The sequence below is a fragment of the Colias croceus genome, chromosome 18 (assembly GCF_905220415.1).
Source record: "Colias croceus chromosome 18, ilColCroc2.1".
Classification (NCBI taxonomy): Eukaryota; Metazoa; Arthropoda; class Insecta; order Lepidoptera; family Pieridae; genus Colias; species Colias croceus.
The window spans coordinates 3,622,404-3,640,738 of record NC_059554.1 but is presented as its reverse complement, the minus strand read 5'-3'; the positions used below and the strand labels follow the sequence as shown (position 1 = coordinate 3,640,738).

General features: G+C 31.3%; 1 protein-coding gene across 1 annotated transcript in view; it reads left to right on the top strand.

Annotated features, from left to right (window-relative positions):
* The window catches only part of LOC123699576, a 32,782-nt gene that overhangs the window by 287 nt on the left and 14,160 nt on the right, over positions 1–18,335 (top strand). The gene's annotated exons all lie outside the window — the stretch shown is intronic.

Here is an 18,335-nt window from a genome sequence, read left to right as displayed (position 1 = left end):
CGTATTTTTCCGGGATAAAAAGTATCCTATTTTATGCCCAGGATAATAAAGTATAATTATACTAAGTTTCATCGAAATCGAACCGTTAGTTTTCACGTGATGCCTGAACATACAGACAGACAGACAGACAAAAATTTTTTTAATCACATATTTGGATTTGGTATCGATCCAGTAACACCCCCTGCTATTTATTTTTTCAATATTTTCAATGTACAGAATTGACCTTTCTACAGATTTATTATATGTATATCTAGATAATAAATATCCTGTATATTATCGGGCCTTACCTATTAATTAATATTCCACACTAAATAAGTTGATAACAGGGCCTTCCTTTTCTATGTTATAGCCTCACATAATTATGCAACGATAATTTTAAATTGTTCAATATTTATGTGTGTTAAACTAACGATCCGCCTCGGCTTTCACTATTTTATGTACACATTTAGCCTATTTCAGTGATCACGTAAAAATACGTTGAAAAAAATTTATTTTTGTCGGTTCAATAGTTTCTTATATTATCGCGTTCAAACAAATAAGAAAACTCGTCAGCTTTATATTATAGATGTAATATAATAGTCCAAATGATTTATTATTACGACAAAATAATATTATTACCAGGTTTATAAATCAAGTCCTGTTTTTGATACCTCGCCTCTTACGATACCTGTATAATGATGCTCTCTTTTTTATGGCAAAGTGCAATTACGCTTTTTTAGTTGCTAAAGTCGATCAGCTAAACAGAAACAGGTTTAGTTAAAAGGTTTCCCTGCAAAGAGATCAAAGTAAAAACTCGAACAGGCGAACAAGGACGTAGGTATTTCATTTGGCAGACTGACAAAATAAAGGGAATCAGATTTAGGTAGAGCTCTACCAAGTTTGCACCTCGTTGGAATGCGTTGCCCCATTCCCTTCCATTATCACAATTATTGTAACAGAAAAACATTTGTTAAATGTTTTAAAGTCACAACGAATTATTTTTTGACTCGTTGTGACTTTAAAACATTTGATAAATGTTTTAAAGTCACAACGAATTATTTTTTGCAGATAGGACTTAAGTGTTTGAAGATATCGACTAGAGGTTCAAACTTAGCTTGTTAGATTTATATTTTGTTAATATTTAATTGTGCAGTTAACATGCAATTTAATTGTGAATTGTAACACCAGTTATCTGTTTGCATACTTGTGGCGCAGTTTATGAAAAGTTTTGTTTTGAACTAAATATTTTAACTGAAATAATTTATATTTTTTTATATCCTTTTACGATGAAACAATTGAAACTTTACTATTACCATGGCTATTACTTAGTGGAATAAAACAATCAAGTGTATCACTCACTACTTCAATTAAGTTAATTATTTGAAATTGATTTTATTATCTAAAATATGTAGAGGTAGAAATAAAAGAAGAGTTACTACCTACACTCTTCTTTAATAATAATTAATTAATTATAGGTACTTATCTTCTGGGGGTTTCTCTTTTGTGAGATAACAGTAAAAATGAATAATATTTATTATAAAGTAAGTAATGAAAATAGATTATGAAATTCATTTCCTTGAAATGAGCAGATTCCATCACTGTCAAGAAGATATTTTTGCGAATCACACACAAAATTAAATGTAATATAGTACCTATTCCCATATGAATATGTATAAATTAATCATTCCCATAATAAGCTGGGCATTTTGATTTAACTATACCATAATTACTTTTTAAAATACTGATGAAATGGAAGTGAAGCATTATGAATCAAAATTATAAATTAGTTTATTAGTATGGGAAAATTAATTTATTCAGATCGAATAATTCGTGTAGTTTTGAAAGTTGCTACAGTTATTCCTAAAGATGTCCAGATGAATATACTAAAAGCCCCCGAGGGAGGGACACAAGCCGGCGGCGGGGGAGGGGGGGAAAGGTCTCGTTTTCAAGGTTTTTGCTTGTAACTCGAAATTTTTTTCATAATATCTCTTTAGTGACTTCTACATTAATTATCTACATTAAATTTCCTATAAATTACGTCTCAACATTTTTACTGTACGATCAATACTTTAGGAGATACAGAGTATTAAAGGTAAGAAAAATAAGAAACAACATAGTTTTACAAATTTTAATTATAAAAAGAAATAACATCTTTTTTGCACGAGTATGCCGACTTATTAGTCAAATTGTGTTTCATCTTCGTCATCTTTATCACTAACATCGATAGGGGGTCCATTAGTACAAGCTCCTAGGCAGCCGTTACAGATAAGACTACACATAATGCCCGCTTTTCGGCAACTGCATTTTCCGGAACATCCACTTTTACATCGGCAAAAAATTGAATTTAACAACGCTTCAGGAGCAGGAGGATCCAAGGTCGTGATTGGTTCTAAGTATCCATCGACTCTTCGCTTCCAACCCCATATTTCAGGAGGCAGTTGGTTCCCAAGCCACTCCTATACTTGATGGAATACTCTGTAGGCGTGATATTTTGCTGACCCTTTGGTAGGAGGGAGGGAAGAAAGATCCGGTTTGGGCTTGGTACAAGATTTCAGAAAAACTGTGAATCGATGTCTGTTGATCTCAGACTGAGTACAGGGCGCTCGGTATACTGCAAGAAACATTTTTTCTCCGGCTTCTGCTATAACCTCCTGAGTTGACGTTGGGTCATAAAATACAGTTGCTGTTTCCTTTAGTGACGGCTTTTGATCAAAAATCTTGATAATTGATGTTTTTCCCTTCCTGTAAATAGCTGAGGTTGTATCACACCTTTATCTTTGTAGCGCGACTTATCTATCATCTTAGTCAAGTCAAGTACCTATAACGATGTTGTTTCTTATTTTTATCACCTTAAGTACTATGTATCTCCTAAAGTATTGATCGTACGGTAAAAATGTTTAGACGTAATTTATAGGCAATTTAATGTTAATAATTAATGTAGAAGTCACTAAACAGATATTATGAATAATTTTCGAGTTACAAGTCAAAACCTTGAAAAAGAGACCTTTCCCCCCCTCCCCCACCGCAGGCTTGTGTCCCTCCCTCGAGGGCTTTTAGTATATTCATCGGGACACCTTTAGGAATAACTGTAGTAACTTTCAAAACTACACGAATTATTCGATCTGATCGACGATTCTGAATCTAATTTGCTGTGGCTATATGAAATATTTGTCTACCTATTTTGATTTTACCAAACACCTGTGTCGCTGTTTTAAATATTTACATACCTACCTAATGGAAGAGTTCTGTTGTTTAAAATGGTGTGGCTTATTTTTTTTATACTTTTTGTTATATATTTTTGAAATCATTAGATTACGATTTATAAAATTAATTTATCTGAGTAAACTTATAATTCCATAACAATTTAAAAAAAATTAAATAACAATGTTGCTAAAAAAAGCAATATTAATGAATGCATTATTTGAAATTTCAAATATCTACATAGAAACAAATATCTACATTGCATTCTAAGAATTTTTATTAACACCTAGCTTTCTTAACCAAAATAATAGGTGAATAGTGTGATACAGTACTCTATGATAACTTGAGACAATCTGTTATAATCCACCTTCATTAATCAACGACGGACTTCGGCAAAGCCTCCTCAGTCTGTAATGTTCTTAACGTCATCGCTTGCTTATCTTTTGTGTTACGGTGCATTTACATCAAACGAGCGAATGCTCATTCTAACCCCACTACGTCAAATTCTTTTAGTGTATACAGTCGTAGAGCATTCTGTTGTTGTTCTTACTGGGTTTGAAAAGATTCATTCATTCATGGAACGTTCAAATACTGAACAACTCTGAAAACAAGTTTTCGTTTACACTGAAAGATCACCAAAGTATGCTCTTGCTCTTGCTCTAGCCCTATGTTCGTTAGATGTAAATGCACCGTTGCTAAAACAAAGAATTTTGAAGGTAAAGGTATATTGTCCTTGTTCATTGGTATTGTTTATTGCCTTATCTAGTACAATCTGTTTGTTGATCTAACATCATTTTGTTACTGCTTTTATATTATATTTCATAGAACTAGATAAAATAAATTTTATACAAGCATGTCACGTTCACGTTGATAGTGTTAAACATTAAACATTGTTTTGGTTTTAACTTTAAATGAAACAGTAATAAATCGGTATACAAATTATTTACGTATACAAATTGAATTGAGGAGACTTTAATCACCTTAAATATTTTATAAAAGATTTTTATTGTCATGTCTAATTATAGTTTTATCTTCTTAAAAGTTTATTGTAGTGTGATTCTATTTCAAACTTGCAGTCGAAATAAATATGAAAAAACAAATTAGGCAACTCTTGGAATTTAAATATCGCTATACTAATATTATAAAGCAGAGTTTGTTTGAACGCGCTAATCTCGGGAACTACTGGTCCGATTTGAAAAATTCATTCGGTGTTAGATAGCCCATTTATCGAGGAAGACTGTCCATATATCATCACGCTAAGACCAATAGGAGCGGAGAAATGCGGGTTAAACCGCGGGGAACAGCTAGTATCGATATAAAATGATAATTGCAACTTAGTACTATAGGTTTAACTAGAATCTAGATTCATAGAAAATAGTAACTCTATCTACAGGACCGATTTCTACTTTCACACAGTAATTAGACGAAATACTATAACCGTTAAGATAATTTTCCACTCTTATATTAAATTGAAATACTTTCTCTGGACTGGTGTTATAAAATGACTTGGTGGTGAAATAATAGAAGCAAGTATTAATGACAGCTAGGTAGAGAAAGCGTCTCAAACTTACTTAGTCATGGTCTACATTAATCTCCTGTCTGGTTGTTCCTTCTGTGTATCCTTTACTTAATATATTGTGTACTTGAGACTTGTCTCGACTATTCTTCAGTTTTTCTTGCAAAACAAATGCATTTTCTTATAAATATATTATGAAAAAAAAACCATTTATTTAAAAACATAATGAGTTTGAAGTTGCACGTTTAAAATACATAACGTAGGTTTAATGTTTAAACAAGATTACTTTCAAATGATTGCTTATAGCTTATTATGAATGGTCGATATTTAATATTTTATGTAACGAGTGCATATTTTAAATAGGTATTGCCATAATACAAGATCGCAAGATTGGTAGCGTACTCGTTTAGCATTAGATCAATAATTACATACCAGATTTGTGAATGTCTATTCGTAAAAAAGTCGATGTTCGCAAGGACTATTTATCTAGGAGCCATGCTATAATCGGTTAATTATTGGTTGAAGCGCTAAAGCATAACATTAACATAACAAACAAAGGTATACAGAGAACTACTTTCACCTATATTGATCAAAGAAACATATTTTAATTTGAAAATCTTAGTCTATAGATGGTCTATAGTAACTAATTCTGACAAATAATTTGATTTTTTTTCATTATTTGTACTTTATACGTTAATCTGTCCGATCCTTTGTCTGTTTCTTCTATAGTTTCCAACATATTTCTTGGGAATTCAATATTATATCTTTCATATAGTTTCTCATATAGTTATTGAAAGATATTTAATATTAAATTCCCAAGAAATATGTTATTTATTTACTCAAATGTATTCATACATTTTTGACTTGTATCGCCTGGAGATATTGATATAAAGTTTCATCATATTTCTATTTGCTAAATTGATTGTTTCACATTCAAAGATTGTACCTATTGTTTTTCTTTTATAATATTTACAGTTAATGATTTGCGACAATTTAAATAAAAATATTTTTTTTATTACTAAGTCATTGTATTCTTAAGGTATCATACATATCTACGAATATAAAAACATACCTATCTACTTCATTAATTTCCTGAAATACCCAAGAAAAAGTATAAAATTATAATATTGTCATAGTAGGTATAAATACTATGATATTATTAACCTAACGAGGTTTCCAACAAAAACGACTGACATTCTCAATTTGTAGCGTATTTTATTTTGATTTTATTCCTACTTTAAAAAATATTATTTTATCTGTTTTCGTTTAATTAATTATACTTACTATTTAACTATAATTGAAATTTGAAGGTAGGAAATATTAGAGTTAGCCAATAACGAATTGTTTTCGTGAAGAGAGTCAACCATTTCATCTTGTACTCCTTTCCTTGAAACTTGAAGAAACAAAAATGACTAAATTATCCTGCGCAACGAAGTCGCAGATATTTACGACAAAACTCTTTGAAATTCCCCGAAACAGAATCATCCGAATCCTTCCAAGGACATTTAATTAAATGAAAAGCAACCCTGTTTACCTTTAAGCGGCTTTTTGCGTTGCTAAGTTTTACGGATTCAAAACAAAACTTTTGTATTTAATCATAAGCTAAGCTTACATTTCCTTGTTTTCCACATAATACGTTTATTTCTATTCAAAGTATTATTCAGTCGTACTTAAGAATTCTGAGTCTTTGTTTCCTCACTCTTCGCATTACATACGAGATCTCCGTAAAGTAATATGTCTAAAAGAAAACAAACAAGGATTACAATTGTAAAGCCATTGTTTATGTTTGTATGTTGTTTATGCAATAATTACATACATATAAACGAACATAAAGAAGGAATTAGAATAAAAAAATACTGAGTTTTCTAATGAATTGATAAATACGTATTTATTATTGTACCCATGATAAATTATTATTTAAACCTGAGCCAATTCAGTAACCGCGTATTTTTTAAATTGATAACCCAGTCTTATGTTTCTCTGTGTATCTAAATGTTTTTAATTAATTTAAAGCTTCTCCATCATTATTGTAATTTAAGGTTCAAATTTCAATTAAATTAATATCTTCGTTACACACCTATTAAGCACGTCTGTATGCTTAGAAGTAGGTAATTAGTGAACATATACCTACGCTAATATTTTGATAGATATATTTTCATGTCCATATTGATACCTCTTACCAAAAGTGCTAAGAATACTCGGTACTTGACATTTTTTGGAAGTCTTGACAAAGAGTATTTTCATTATTACTATATAACTAAGCGCATTGCACCAAAATAATGAATTTACTTTTTCTAAGTCATACATAACAATGAATGGTGAAGTATTGTGCACTTATTCTACAGAAAATGTAAGGCTCGCAGACCTTAATAAACATCGTCATTAAAAAAGCGAACCTTTTTAACAGGGAAACGCTTTTACAGCTAACATCAAAACGATTTTGCTTTAACGCTAACATTCAACGATTCTTTAGACGACTAGAAAACTGAACTAAAGTAAACCGAGTAGTTCTCTACATTTTCTATTTCTACTGTAGTTAACAACATGGGTTGTTTTGTATTGTTTGCTTTCCGTTATTTAAATAAAATAAAAAAATTAATTTCAACACTGTCCTACACAAATTCCGTTACTTTGCTTACTTCTGCTTGATGTCTTACTTCATTGAAATGCAGGTAATATATCATAATCATAATATATTTTTTTTAATTCTTTGCAAACTACAGTTAACTCTTAATACAATAATAATTGTTATATCGCTATAGGATCTTCATCGGTAATACGCAGAAAATAAACTAAAATTTTAATTTTTTTTTTACAAAAATACTCTACAGTTGGATAAGAACAATTACATACTTTGAATGAAAATATATTTCGTTAGATCCTTTGAGGGCAATTTAAAGGCTTGAAGCCAAATCTTAAATCAAGGTTACATAAAGCGTGCCAGACGAATTTGGCAAGCATAAGCAGGCTCGGGACGTGTGCATATCTATATGAACCATTTCGAGTGCTTTTCGCTATCTTACACTACCATATCTCACAAAACATAACGTTTTACTGTATGGGGGAAATTGTGTTTTCTTAATAATATAAATAATGCGGGATTAAAAAGTGGAACAATTGTTTAAAATTGTATTTTTACGAGGGTGTACAGTATATACGAAAAGGCGCTATGAAGGATAGTGGCTTTCCGAACTGTTCCGCATTTGCGCACTTTATTTCACACACTTTAAGTTTTTATATCCTGAAGACGTAACTTTCATCCTTTTCAAGTTTATTTATAACCATCGTCCAATCTCCAACTCCAGTGTGGACTTGAAAACTGAATAAACACGCAGTTAGTTTAACATAAGATTAATACTATTACTATTTTCACTGTTAACATAAAATAAGTTGGAGGTACAATGTTATCTAAATAATCCTCCCAACAAAGATTTCAATCAGCGTCGCTTACTTAAATAACTTTTTAATACCTATATATACCTATTCCTACGCGGTCTAATTTTTCTTCATATTATTTTTGTTGGAAAAATAATGTTTGTGTCTACAGAATATAACAATGTATAATATCTTCGTTGTTATTATTGCCATTGTAATAAGTAATAGTAATACCTATGAACCTATCTATTTTAAAGTTAAGCTATACAAGGTGTCCCACTATTGATATAAGATTGGTATACTAAGCGCGAAGGGACTTGTAGTCTTGCATACACTGATCACGTAAAAAATACTTAAACAAAAAAATTACATCAAAAATTTTTGCTTTTTTCCTGAAAATCTATGTTTACTTCTCTAGCTTCGCGCAGCCGGCATATACCTACCTACCACTTCTCTAATGTGAGCATTTTGTCTATGAAAACAATATAATCGATATTTTTGGTTTTATGGCATTCAAATGCTTTATAAATATAAATTTATAAAGAATAGAAAAAAATTAATTAATTATAAATTTATAACAATATACATAATCTTAAACGATAGCTCACGAGCTGGTGGCAAAGTTGGGCGGGTTGCTTGTTATGGGTGTATAGTGTACACAGTGAGTTTTAAGAGTTAATCTATTTGAAAGAAAACTACTCCTGGAATTTTATAAGTATTTTTTACGTACCTACTCAGTGGGACATATTGTATATTTTGAGTGACAGACGTCATCATGGTGAAAAAATATATTCATACAAGAACATAATACTTAATACTTATTATGTAAGATATTTTCGGTATCTTACACTTCTGTGAATAAAATGTAAGATATCAGGAAATCTTCTATTATTACGGTAGTTTTTTACAGTAATCAAATAATTATTCCCACATAAATTGCCAATTTGGTTCAACAGGATTCGTATTTTCCTATGGCCAAAAGCCCTAAAATAACACAAGATTGATTGCATTTGTGGCAGGAGCGCAAAATGACAATATCGAAACAGCCCTCCATACACCAATTAAAACAATTTCCGTGTGAAACAATGGAATAAAGAAATAATTGGATATCAACCGTTCGTTTTGTTATTGTAAATAATAATGAATTTTGCTGTTCTTTATTGGGGTCGTGATTCTTGATGATGACATTGGACACTTCAATTTTAATTTATTTTGGAAATATAAATAAATACATGGAAAAATAGCATCGCTTGTTATTTTTTTGAACTCAGTTGCAATATTATGTCCTTTAAAACATTAAAGGTGTTATATTATATATGTTTGCAAAACTTATTAAAAGTAGAAGAGGCTAACGTTATTAAATAAACGAAATTCTGGAAATGTCTACTATAGGTATCTGATTTTATATACTAGTTTAGGATTGACGCTAAATTTTTTGCTCTGCTTTTTGGTAGTCAGTAAATGTAACGTAATAACGCAAACAGTGTGCCATTGCAGTGTGCGATAAACGCGTCAGTTTAAATATAAATCAAGCACAACGTACGAAAAACTGGCAGAAGTTGATGACGCAGCTATCCCGTATGAAATTTACTAGAGTAATATATTAAAATGCGGAAAAATTGTTTAAAACTACGATGCATAATCCTCTGCGGTAACTGCGTATAAATTTCACTTTAGAAGTTCCCGATACCATACTGATTAGTTATTGGACACAAAGTGTTATATTACTACTTTTAGCTCTGAGATAAATTGGTCCATTAAAGTTGTTAATTGGATCTGGATCAGGCGCGGGTACAGATTAATATAGTTCGCAAGTACTTTATACGAACTTACTATACAATAATTTTTTATATTATGAACTTTGAATTCGATAATTTTGTGGTTGTTTTATCCATTGATGTTATCTGTATAGTATAACAGGATAATAATAAACGAGAGGATATTTCTGTGTGAGAATAATGGAACAAAAAGTAAATCGATTGTGAATCGAACAATGTGGCCGGCTCGAATTCGACCAAAAAGAGGGAAGTACTTTTTGTATTTCGTCTCTGTTGACTGTTAAATGGCGTCCCTTATTTAGTAGGATAGTTACTTAAACAGTTTATATTTCAATGTTTTATACCGAATTAAACTCCTATCCTGTGAAAAGTTCATTCATCGTGCATTTATTACAAAATCATGTTAAATTTCCAATTAACCGAGTAGAAGAACGTGACAGCGAAACGGAATCGGGAACCGCATGCTGGCAGAGCCATTTTGATTGTAAATTACTCATCATTTATAATTTAAATCATTACCAAACTTTGATAAACCCCAAAAATATACCAAACACTCGAATTCACAGAAACTACAATAGAAATTAAACACGATTGTAGTTATTACATAAAGCTCTCAATTCCACGGGTTAATTCAGACTTGATTCTTGATATAGCCGGGTTTAATTAAGTCTCTAACCCGGCGGAATGTGTGATATGTGCAGACCGCGTGCATGCTCTAGATAGCGAGGCATTAGTGTCATAATATTCAGTGGATTCCTACAAGGAACGACTTCATTAATTATTCAATACACTAGCTGATCTACGAGGCGCGTGGTTTCGGATATCGGCTCTTTAAAATTTTTCTGATAATGCATTGTTGTGATCCTTGAATTAATAAGTAAGTAATAGTTTTCCACTTCATCATCATCATCATCATCATTACCAGCCTTTGTTTGTCCACTGCTAGACGAAGGCCTCTTCTAATTTTTCTACTTATAAGTTATACTGCTACATATTCTTCTTTAATAGAAAGTTAGAAACATATCTGTTTACAAAACAATTAACTCTACGATACATTTGATATTGAATTTCAAAATGTTTGAACGGCTTCTCATTGTGAAAGTAATGGCACATGAAAATAATGTGAATGCATAACATTAATAGTAAAAAACACTTAGGTACATTTCACGATTCTTTTACTGTGATGCATGATTCATCTACCCCTATTATTTACACTGTTAAGATCAAACCGATTAGATATCAGATTCAAGCATCGTCATGGCAAAAGATTTAGGATCGCTTCATAAACGCTAGGGCGGTAAAAAGCTCGGAGCCAAGAGTTATTTTTATAGGCATTGGAAATAGCTAGCCATTCATCTTAACGTGTCAACACAGCAAGAATATTATACAGCTTGACCCATTTTACGTTTGACCTACGCTACGGCACTCGAGTTACAGATAAACGTAGTGGGTTCAATGCCAAGAAACCTGTGTATGTGCATTGTTTATTTCAAAGATTAGGTATATTTTTTTTCCTTTTATCTATTTTTTACTGTATAAACATAAAACTATGAGTTTGCAGAAACATATATAATATAGATATAAAGACTGGGAAGAAACTGGCCTTCGAAACACAGTTTACCACTAGTTCGAAGGTCAGGGTCTGAACATAATGCTGTACCTGTTTCTCGAAAAATAAATTATTATTATTTATTTATTATTTATTTATTTAAAGATTATCTGCGTGGCTTACAATTATTCTGTAATATTTCTGTAAGTTCCGCTCATTCGAACGGCAAAATTATTGCGCAGTTTGGTGATGTCATAATTTTTTTGTATACTTTAATAATCAAAACACACATATAACCCATACCTTGATTAAGTTCACTAATAAATTAGCAGATTGCTGTGTTGATAATTCCACGCTTAATTCCACGTATAAGAGTACGACATTTTGAAATGTTTCTTGTTGTCAAAATATGTCACGTTGATTTCAGTTTCAGAATAATTTAAACGTGGTTAATAATCGGTAAGGTATATTAAATAATTAATTTATTCTAGGCGAAATTCTGATCATATAAAACAATATTATTTGTATTGCTATTGCCATAGCTGTTCTCTTCTCTCGACTGATCAAGATCTATTTTTTTACAATACTTAATAGGTGTCATAATATGCTACTTTCTATAAATTTATATTAAGACATGTTCGTATTTATTATTAATAAATGAAAGCTACATTATACCTTTCAGATTACGTATTATTTCGGCAGAGATTCCTAAAAAGACATAAAATTACACTGAAAACTTGGTTCACGTTAAGTAAAAACATTTTATACGTTAAGAGATCTTGGTGATGCCGCGCTTTTAGCACCGTAATTTTTTGTAATTATATTTTATCTGTGAACTTAAAAGCTTTGGCATATAATTTTCTTGTATATTTGGTAGGTTAATAAACAAATAGAATTATTGAAGTTTGCCCATAGTTTCCCTTAAGGCCGTGTACGCGGTCCGTGCGCTGTTTGGCTCAAATATGTGATTTTTCAAACCAGATTGTCCATCAACCACTTATCTTACAAACATATGAATTACTAATAATTTTAGGAAATTTTATTGTCTATATAGTTAGTTAAGAGTTTTTTTCAATTAATACAGTATTTGTGAATACCATCAAGATAACTGAGCCGATGATTACTTGATTTCACTTTTAGTGTCAATTTCGAAGCTAAAAATATCTGAAATTGCTGACAGATCTAACACACATTTTTTTTAACTAACTGCAAAAATCCTTATTAAAATAGTTAGTTAAAAGATTTTTTTATTTTGGACTCCTAACTTACGAAATTAAAATCCGAACAATGTGAATTTTTTTAGAAATTATAGTCGACAAAATGATTATTTTCACCAAGATATTTGACTTAGTTGAATATAATTTATACATATTGCAATAAAAGAACGTCTTACTTATAAGATTAAATTTAAAAAATCAACTAAGGTACCTCTATTATTTTTCTACAATTTTTTTTAAAGTACTATAAAACACTGCGCGCGACCCGATTAAAATCAGTCGGCAGCGAGCCTTCCCAGAGAGAGGACATGTTGCTCGGCGCTCTCCTGTGGACCTATGCTGTTCATAGTAAAAGGATAGCGCAAGCCGCGATCTATCGTAATAGATCGCGGAGATTTTGACTTGCGTTAAATTGAATAAGCCCTCTTAAAACACATTAATAAATATTAAACAAGAAATATATATTTTTTTTAAAGATTTATAAAATGTAGAAGATACATTTTTAATGATAATACAATATTTTTTTTTAATAAAAAAACAATTCAAAAGAGCTTTAATTCAAAGTAAACCACTTCTTCGAATATATTTAATCAAACAATTACGAAGATGTCAAGAAAACGTTAACAGTTGATGGATTTGTAACACGATTGGCACTAAAATATGATTATTTCATCACATAGGGACGTGATTCGGGTAGCAAGGGATGCTCTACCTGTCTATCAATATATTGTTTTTCTCCAAAATCCAATGAACTTCTTAGCTTTGTAACAATCATACATGTAAACGTAATAAATGCCAACTGTTTTGATTATTAAATATTAATACAAATGCTAATATCAATAGATACCATCCTTTCCTTTAATTTAATTTCTCTCCGTACGTCTGGTTGTCTGGAAGAAATCGTTGCATAGCGATAAGACCGCCAATTGTTTAAATGTATTCTTAGGTTAAGTTTTATTGTAACTTTCTTGGAGCAATCTATACTAATATTATAAATGCGAAAGTAACTCTGTCTGTCTGTCTGTTACTCAATCACGCCTAAACTACGGAACCAATTTTCATGAAATTTTGTATGGAGATATTTTGATACCCGAGAAAGGACATAGGATAGGTTTTATCCCGGAAATCCCACGGGAATGGGAACTATGCGGGTTTTTCTTTGATAATTCCAAATAAATTTAATCAACAGCAGTTGGTATGTACCTACATACAATCTTCATACAATAGTAGTGTGAGTGACGCCTTAACCCACCAAAATTGGTTTAAAACTTCTTGGTAACAAACGAGAACGTTTGATACCAAGAAGTTTGACTGCGCGGGCGATGCCGCGGGTGGAAAGCTAGTACGTAAATAATAAATAAATAAATAATACCAATACCAGATTTGGAACAAATTCCATTTTAGCAACTAAAATGGAACTTGTTCCAAATCAATTAAAGGTGCAAGTTAACAACCTTACAAATATGATATACAAACATTTGCATAATAAAATCTCTTTCTGGACATTTAATTCAATATAAAAATTGAAACCGATTCATTACAGACATTAATTTGTAATTAATTATGAAGCAATTCATATAGCAATCAATCAGAATTCAGCCAGTACGTAGAATGAAAATTTAATTAAAATATTATCTGTTCATTTTGCACTCGGATGCTGAGGCGTGTGGAATATTGTCGTCAATGAGGCTTGTCGATTTTCAATTAACGGATTATGAAATTTCACGGATGTATCTGAAATATAAATTAACATTTCAAATCGAATTATAGGTCAATGAGTTCATTTCGAGTCTGCGAAATGTGAGAGAGAAAATCTTCTTTAAGGTATTATTTGATTTATATTTAGCACATTCACTCGTAGTTTTAAACAATTAAAAACAAATTATTTTGAATAATGAAAAATATTTGATTAAAAGAAAAATGGGCGTTCGGGACATAATAATATTCCAAGCAAAAGTTCAGGAATGCTTTTTAATAAGTGTGCACTAACGACTGTTCTAAGTTTTATAATAAGGAATAAAAATAGGAGAACTTAGTTTGGTTGAATAAAGAAAATTTTGCGTCTGTGCCTGAAATTCTGAATGCATTTCCTGTTTAACTTCTAATACGACTCAGACTTGTTTGTAAGCTGACAGTGAGCTTGGCTCAACTGCGACTTTGTATTTGCTATAAGTTTCTCGTTTGTTACCAAGAAGTTTTAAACCAATTTTGGTGGGTTACTCACACTACTATTGTATGAAGATTGTATGTACATACCAACTGCTGTTGATTAAATTTATTTGGAATATGAAAAGGTTAGATTTTACTTGGACTTCTTACCCAACCTTTATCATAGATCAAATAAAAATATAAATGGTATCTACAATATTGAGGGTTTTTTTATTTTTTATTTCAAGTATTGTTAAGATACAATTGAATTATATTTTAATTCAGTAAAATTTTGACATTTCAAAATTTTATTATCCACCATTTACGTTTGAAAACGTATCATTTTATTTCGTCGTGACGAAGTCCTTACTCAATTGTAATTGAACAATAAATAGCGGTTGTCTGGAACCCTTTGTGACAAAGGTCTTTGTGAAGAGTTGCGGCCCAAATACGACCACAGCTTAATTCACTTATTGCCTTAGTGCCTCGGAACTAATTAATTGTGAAATCCTAAGCTTTTAGTGGACTTCTTAATTTTTTTTTATTTTTAACGTCAACCTCTAGAAGCAGTACAACCTCTTTTGGTGAATCTTTATCGTCTTCGATTTTATGAAAAAAAAAGAAAAAAATCATAAAATGCGCGGGAAACCATGGGAAAATTTCAATTTTAACATTTTAAGGTAGAAGTTGATATACTTTTATTTATTAAAAAAACACATTTTGTTAATGTTGTAACGGTATTTTAAACCTTAATTCAATTTTCATGGTTGGGCATAAGAAACATTTAAGACATCGTTATATTTCTGCCTCTAAAAAGTAAGTAGGTAGTAAAATTTATCTACGTAATTGATTATATTATTATAATAATAACTATATGCATATTACTTAGATATGTTTGAATCATATTTCCCACTGATGGTAAATGTATTTAAACTAAAAGGACGGGGCTAAGTGCTGTTGGACCCTAAAATTCCGTAATTAATGGACTTATGATAACAACGGTTTCAATTAATATGAGATTGTGCCGCGTTATGAATTCTAATTGCCGCCTAATGGCTTTTAGATCGATGTCAAAATCGTTGAAGGTTTTAATATCCTTATCGTTTTAGTTAACTCAATTAAAATTTCAAGCTTGATTTCGATCTGTCTTTCATCTTTGATTCGGGTTTACGGTTGTATAAGTTGTTTTACAGGATTTAGTGGTAAAATTGATCATTGAGATTTTAATGCATGGATAAAGTTGATAATAATCGAATTAGTATTTTACTGAATAAAAAACTTGTATGTGTCTCAAAGAATTAAATACCTAATAATCAATACGTAAAAGTAGTTATACGAAAATGTTATAATGAAGTTTATCTTACCGTCTCAATTCCATGTAATTCGTCGCTAGTTCGGAGGTTTATACATAAAATCATGCATAAGATCAAAATGCAATCTAAAGTAGTTGCAGATAACAATATGTTATTTTATATCTATAATTTATTGTTTGCTTAGCATCCGCTCAAGCAATTATTATGACACCAAAATTTGTAACATAATATATCAAGATTGCTTTATGATAGTGAACATGCGAATTAGGTCATAATATACTCAGTGGGTATGAAACTATACACAGCAGGATAGTTATTAATAAAAGGTCATTGTGTTAACATGGTATGTTGTAAGGGAATAGAGACCATAACGAAATGTTATCTATATTGATGAACAACTGTAAAAACATCTTTGTGTGTGTGAACTATAACTTCTTCTATGATTTAAATCTAGTTATTATGATTTGATAATTGCTTTTGTACACTCCAGAAATTCATTAACTTTAATTAAAACAAATTGTATATGTTCCTAATAATATTTTTTATATTAAACCTTTATATTATACTAGCTGCGTTCCTGCGATTTCACCCGCGTGGCTCAGCTGCTGTTGGCCTTAGTGTGATGATATACTTATAGCTTATAGCCTTCCTTGATGAATGGGCTTTCCAACACCGAAATAATTTTTCACTTCGAACCAGTAGTTCCTGAGATTAGCGCGTTCAAACAAACAAACTCTTCAGCTTTATAATCGGAAAACCTCGTAGCACTAGTTTAACCTTTAACATGTAGGTAGCGTGGTGGGCGCAATCATGCGACCGTATTGAACTCGATAATACAATACAAGCAATTAACCTTTGTTGGATTCCCTTAGATTAGCCGTCTTTTGTTACGCCTAGATCGATGTAATCAATTAGATAGGGAGGCGAAGAGGGGAATTTTCTGTAATACTCGAGCGTGGCAGTTTAAGATATGAGAGATACCTTAGACCTAATAGAACAACCTTGTTAACTATTTAGCTCTATATGTAGTGACGCGCGCCTAGGATAGACGATCAGATTAGTAAAAAAAATCGATAGTCTGAAATACTCGAGCGCGTCAGATTAAGATATTGGGGGTTGATTTTAGTGTTTTAAGACTAAATTTAACTAATCTGACAATAAGTCCTTGACGCCGCCGAGTTATAGGGTCGCGAACTTGTAAAAAAAAAAAACGTTAATCCGGCATTCTCGAGCGTGATTGTTTTTATTTTTATTTTGAAGAATATAATCTAAAACTTATTAAAAATACAAAATCTGCCGGTTTCCGCATGACCGGAAATCTGGAGGAGCCATTTCATCTTCCGAAAAACGCGTTGCAGCATATAAGTCGCAAACTTTACTTTTTACAAAAAAAAAGTTTAAATAAACAAAAAAGGTAATTTTATTTTACAAAAAAAGGTCTCTTTTCATTTTTGTCCAAAGTTAAAACTTTTTTTACTTGAAGCATCGTAAAAACTCAAACTCCCGGTTTTTTGTGTATATCTCGTAAACTGAGGGAGTTAAGAAAAATTGATATGAAATAACGATGATTAAAAAAAAGAAACCCACAAACCTTTTTCGGTCAGATTAAGAGAACCCACCAACATTTTTGTCAGATTAAGAAAATATGCTTTCAGGATACCGAGATAAACCTCCCCTGAAAATCTGACGCGCTCGAGTATTTCAAAAGGACTCTTTTTTTCTGCATTTTCAAAAATTCATCATAACTTATCGTCATGTCGTAATCGTCAGTTTTTTTAAGGGGAGCTTCCTTGGGGCCTACTTAACACCCCTTCCGAAAATCTGACGCGCTCGAGTAAATTTTTTTTTTGTGCATTTTTGACGAATTTATATGCCTAGCCCCACCACGCAAACCGGCAGATTAGTATACCGTTGTTATCAGAGGGACTTGGGGCATACGTAGTATGAATATCTGACGCGCTCGAGAATGCCCAAGTAACTGTTTTTTTTTACATTTTTGAAAATCCGTACACGCCAAACCCACCGCTAAAATGGTTTTTACCATAGAAGCTTTTCTTTTCGAAATTATTTTCTCTTTCGATTTTGATAAGTCTCGACGACGCCGTTGAATTACGCCATTTAGTTACCTCGCCTCCCTATCTAAATTTATTGTAATCAATGAAGTGTAGGATTCGGGTGAGATAGTGCTTAGAATACATACGTGTTTTTGGACTTTAAAATTGTTTTGTTTACGTGTTATATTAAATGTTCTACTAATCA